Consider the following 6,226-nt stretch of genomic DNA (forward strand, 5'->3'; position numbering starts at 1 on the left):
GGACTGCAATACGTGGACCATATGGTTGTGTTTCTAGCCGAAATTCAATTTAAGAAAATTTCTAGGTGTAGTGAATATTCATATAGGTTTGTTCACATTTTCTACAATGATCTGCCTTCAGTACTTATGACTGATTGTAGTCTCAAAGCAAAATTGTTAAATTTTATCTCTGATTAGCCTTTAATTTTGTCAGTTTTAAAAATCGGGCTATTTTGATACATGTAACCCATAATGACTGAGACTTGACACCTGTTCTGGATTTATACAGAAGAAATCTATCATGGGAAAAAAAGATCTGATGGTACACGTGTAGCACAGATCTGTAGTACGCAGATTTTTTTTGTCGGAGCCTCCCCCCCCCCTCCCCCCAAATTAAAACCGTTGCTACAGACCCCTATCAAACGGTATCTGGATTGATGAAATATCAAATTATTTTGCGATTCTTCATGAACAAAACTGATGCCGCTAAAAACTTGTTCTATCTTTTAAAAGCTAGAACTAGTCGTTGATTGACGTATTTTATTCAAGTTGTTAAGTTACATGTATCTATAGACTGCAAGTTTTCCTACTGTTTAAAATTCTTGTGCTATAGAATCAATGTTTAGTTTGTATAAGAGAGTTCATATTTATATAAGTATATGTATAAGAGAGAAATTTGGATCCGCCAGTGAATATATAAATACGATATGCGGATTTAAATGTCAATGAATGGCATATTCTAATTCGAACAGGGCGAATTATTCTACGGGCAAGTTGCCTAATGCCTAGGGCGAAGTCTCTAGCATTCCCGCGCATGCGTAGCCCAACGTTTGCCCATGGCATCCGGTTTAACATCACTTATATATTTACTGAGGTCCATGCAATAATTGGTATGAAAAACCGTTAACGTTAGTCAGCATGCATTCAACTAACTGATAAATTGTATTTGCTGACAAAGTACATGTAACTGTACCAACCATAGAACTTACAAAATGATGACTTTAAACCAGACCCATTGCTAAAATTCTTGTTTCTACAACTTGTTTGTCAATAACTTTACCTCGTTTTAAACATTGTACATACGTACAGCATGCTCTTGCATATCGATTCAACTATATATATGAGATATTAATCCCGCATGAAGGCGTTGAAGTTGTGTTACTGCATATGTAAGGGAAGATGACGATTTAAAAGCTTTTTTGAAATCATTTAAAACCTTTGGGATGAAGGACGTATTATCACTTTAGCTTTTCATACTGATCAAGTCTTTTCAAACTGATTTAAAAATGCCATAATTAATTTTCTTAAAAAAACATTAAAAGAGATTTTTTTTTCAATAATCTAGTTTAGAGCAAGTGCAAGTCCTTGAAGAAGGAGCAAATCTCCTTGGAATGTTATGCATTACCATTAAAACATAATTAGGTTACCTTTCCAGATATTCTAAATAACGCGCAATTTACAGTTTCTAAAAATGATTTGAAAAGATCCATACTGATTCATAACTCGATTTTCGTTTTCGATTATCAAAATGCAGCAATATTTTAAATCTACATAGAATCTATCAGCATTTGTCTTTTTTCACACATTAGTTTTTGTGTATTTTTATCTACACTTCTGGTTTATACATTTATGTTAACTTTGATAATTATTGGTTTCTTTCTAATAGGGTCTCAAAGATCATAATGTCAAAACAGCGTAATACTACTACCGTGACTATAATACAAAGATTGTAAAGAAATGTAAGCATTAAAGACAATGCTTTATTAAATAAAACAACATTGTACATTATTTTAATTTTGAGGTGAGGTTTTACAAGAACAGAAAAAATGAAAATGTCCCACAAGTTCCTCAGACATGTACAGTTTTTTTTAAAATATAAAACCAGTCCATAATAAACTAGAGGTACTGTGAGCAATATGGTCACTAAATGACCCCCCCCCCCCCCTCCCATAGGATTATAATGGCAGTGTCCATGTTTTGCTATGGGAAACCCAAAATATGTGTCGGGATCAAAAAGTTAAATAGGAGGTGCACAATGTCAATATGTAATAAAGATTCTGACCGTGAAAGTTTCATCAAATTTCATTCAGTGGTATGAGAGGAGCTGCGGATAAGAGATGGATACCCCAAAGCGAAACAGACAGACGGACGGACGTACAGACTTTTGACAGATGGACGGACAGACATCCCGATAACTATATACCCTCCCGCTTTTCAAGCAGCGATGCCATAAACAGAACCTTGTATCTGCATAGAACCTATAAAACAGGGGGAAGTACATTCGTACTTTCAGATCTTTTCAAGGTATTTTCTCGTTCAGAGTAGACATTCATATCTGTTTATTTAGAACTGCTTTATATTTGAAACTACAGTGTCTCCAGATTTTACAAAACTGATAAGCTAATTGCAAGGTCTCGTATTTCTCTTTCAGTTATGACAAACAGGTGGGATACCGCAGCTTCTCACCTTCGTTAACAAAGTATTTTATACTTAATTTGACGACTGCATAATTTGGTCTTCATATATAATGGTCTTGTCAACATGACTGAGTCAATTTCTTTGTGTACTTTATCAGATACCCATAAAAGATCTCGTCTCTTACACATCACTCGGTGGCAAAGCCAAAATGTTGGTCTATACGTAATTAATTGCGTTGGTCATGTGATTGATTGCTGCACAGTCACAATGGCAAATCAACAATTCAGAGTTCACCTTACGTACGTGTGTATGTTACGTAATAGGCTTCTTGACTGGTATTCCATGGCAGTGACGCGTAGGACTTGACTTTGTAACGGGAGCTAGTTTACATGTAGATATTTTCAAATAGCTTAGCGGTCATTGGCAATGCAATATGTACATGTAACATTTAAGGAATAACTGCCTTATTTTTCGATTTCATGATGTGATCATTCGATTGGCTTCCGTTATAATTTGCATAAAATTATCACGCAAGCCAATCGATTGATCATCGTCAGGAAATTGAAAAATCTGACAGTTATTCCTTATATTTGCATGTTTTGATTCCGCCAATCCACGTGCCCCAAGCCCTGCTTCTGTCTAGCCATCTGTCCCGCCCTGCAGGTGATTTTTTTAACCGCGCCAAAACATTGATGGGGAAATAAAGTACATTTACAATTTGTAACTTTATCTCGGACAAAGACATTGGAAATGTTAATATTAAATAGTAAACAGACACACACTTATCAGGCCGTATTATTCTTTAGCAGTTCATCGTTGCATTTCTTTATCACCTTTTACAGGCAATTTCCATATGGAAGTTGCAAAACGAAGGAAGAATAAACATACATATATTTTAATGTTTAAAAGAAAGACTTTTTCTGTTAACCAAGATACTGTTACATAAAAAACACTTTCTAAAATTAACAATTACAATAGGTTTTGACAATGCTTAGATCTGTAACTGCTTTTTCTGACAAATTTTCTAAAGCAGAGAACTACAATTCTGCAGCTAGATAACAATGACATGATACTATAGTTAATTGCAATATGAAATTATAATCTATCAAGGAGGTATGATTGCGAGATATTAGTCCTATATATACAGTGAAGCCTATTTAAAGTATATTTTGTATTTTTATTATATAACTGTATTGAAGAAGAAAAAAATGACACACGTCAATATACATCACGACAACAATTTTTTTCCTAGCATTTTATATGCAAGGTAGCTGAAACAGCTTTATTTTGGAGAGGAACATTTGTGTACTATTGAAGGATGTGTTGATTTAAGTATAGAGGGCACAAAAAGTAACTCTGTCTGAAAAAATAAATAAAAAAGAAAAGTATTTGTATGATGAAATCAACCATGAAAAAAAGCACGGAAATAACGAGTGCTCCAAATCCTCTACAAAAATCACGAATGTTTCATATCTTCCATGAAAATTTTGCATATCCTGAATCATAAAAGTCGTCCGCGTGGCACAGGGGTTAGAGCGCCTGCTCTAGAGTCGTGAAGCAAGGAGTTTATCCTTATGTCGCGGGTTCGAATCCCACTTTGGGACGTGGAGACCAGTCTTCGGATAAGACCACATAAACTGAGGTCCGGTGTCGCAGTAGGCGCTGGCACGAAAACGGTCCTTAACTGCTCAATGGTCCCGAGTGGACAAAATTTTCAGCTCTCCACCGGCAATCGTTTGCCTCTCCATATGGGTGAAAAATTCTCGAGAGAGACGTTAAACATCATACAATCAAAATATGTAAGGTAAATTTCAAATGTTTCATACTCCAAGTCAATTTGTGAAGTTTGAGGCTGACTAGACTTGAGGGAATGAAATTATCCACCAAAGAAAGATTTTTAGGACTAAGGGTAGAGAAGATGATGCTCCTGACAAGGATTTTTCAAATTATTCTACCATGACCTTGACCTTAGACCTAAAAACATGGTTCAAGGTCACTGCACACCCTGTACCCATAGGCACTGTGTGGGTGAAGCATGAGCCACATTGAATTGGGCCAAGGAGAGAAAAGATGTGCTCCCGGGTAGAGATCTCAGACGGACGAAAGGACGGACGGACAGACTGATCACTATACGGCGCCCGCAGAGTGGGTTCCTTATATAGAAATTTCTTTATAAGAAATTTTTTAAAATTATTATATTTTCACTATAGATATAAATATATTTATATATGAATTTAATGTTAACTGACCTCATCATCATTTCCTACAGAGGAATGGTACATTGCCACTGGACAATTTTCAAGTATGTGTGGCTGACTTCATACTAGTATATGTTTTCACCAGGAGTTTCTTTGCATATTCGCATATGCGTACCCTACCCAAAGCATACTTCCACCTAGGTAAAGAATTATTAGAAGAAAACTTTGTCTATTGGACTTAAAGCTTTAGATCCTGTAAAACAGGTTGAAGTACAAAATTGTATGTTTCTTTACAAGAAACTGCACTGCTGAGGGATGTTCTCCTTACAATCACTAAGGATATATTTTTCTTAATTTCTTTGTTTGCAAAGATGAAATGGCTTTGTAACTTTTCGTCAATAAGAGTTTAGAAGCATATTTCTGGCCATTGACGGTTAGGGTAGCAATAAGTGCTAGCATCTTTGCATGGAGTATGGGGTATGATTGGTCTCATATCTTTGATACGTTGTAAAGTTGGCTTGTATTCCTCTCCCCGGTCAAGGGCACAATGTGCTTCATCAACAACAATGATGTTTGTTTTGATGAATGCACCTGGTAAACTAAAATGCCATATATATTTTTCTTCCCAATAATGTTCTCTGGATTGGTGAAGATGTATGTTTAGTGACCACTTCTTATTTTCTGCAAAACAGATGCATCTTTTTTATTCAAGCTTATCACATGTGTTCCAAGTTTAGAAGGTTGTTGTTGAATCACATTAAAGGTTCGAAAATTATAGCAAAGCAGGACTTTCCAAAAATTTCCTGAGAAATAATAGGTAGAGTAGCATGTTGGCCTGATAACTATTTTTTCAATGGATCCTACAATTCCTTCCTTTTTAAAATAAAATTATCAGTCTTACAAGTTTTTAACATATAAAATACTAGAAATAATGTTACTTAAATTTGGAACATACTTTATAATTCAGCTAAAAGAAAGAAACACAAAACTAGCTAAATGTGATTGATCTTTTACTTAAAGAACTGCAGGATTAAGCAGTGAATAAGTGTGTTAATTAACACAGCCACCATGAAAATATATATGTTTTTCTTCTCAAGTTTCTTTCTCTATTTCTCTCTAAAATGACATTAGTCGGTCGCGTGACGTACTGGTTAGTATATTTGAGACGCAATACACATGCAAGGAGTTGACCCTTACGTCGCGTTTTCGAATCCCATTCCATGACATGGAGAGTAGTCGTTCGGATGATACCGACCGAGGTCCCGTGTCGCAGTGAATGAAAGCAATATAATGACCCCCCCCCACTGCTCTATGGCCCTGAGTGCCGAGCATAGGTCAAAATTTGCAGCCCTCCACCGGCAAGTGTTGTCTTCATATGAGTGAAAAATTCTCAATAGGGAAGTTTATCAACAGACAAACTTAATCTTTTCACTATATTATAATGACACATTGTAAATTACCATTAGCATTGCAATTATTCCCTTAACCTAGACTCTTTTGTTTTATTTCTATTAAAGGGGAAGGTGCGATGAATCTGTACAATTAAATTACTGTCATGGAACTCTTATCTCAATCGATTGATCAGTCTTCAAATTTTAATTCAAAACAATGTGCTACCTCAATGAATAATA

Source organism: Saccostrea cucullata, unplaced genomic scaffold (genome assembly GCF_032062105.1).
Source record: "Saccostrea cucullata isolate Sc308-1 unplaced genomic scaffold, CSIRO_AGI_Scuc_v1 ctg313, whole genome shotgun sequence".
NCBI lineage: Eukaryota > Metazoa > Mollusca > Bivalvia > Ostreida > Ostreidae > Saccostrea > Saccostrea cuccullata.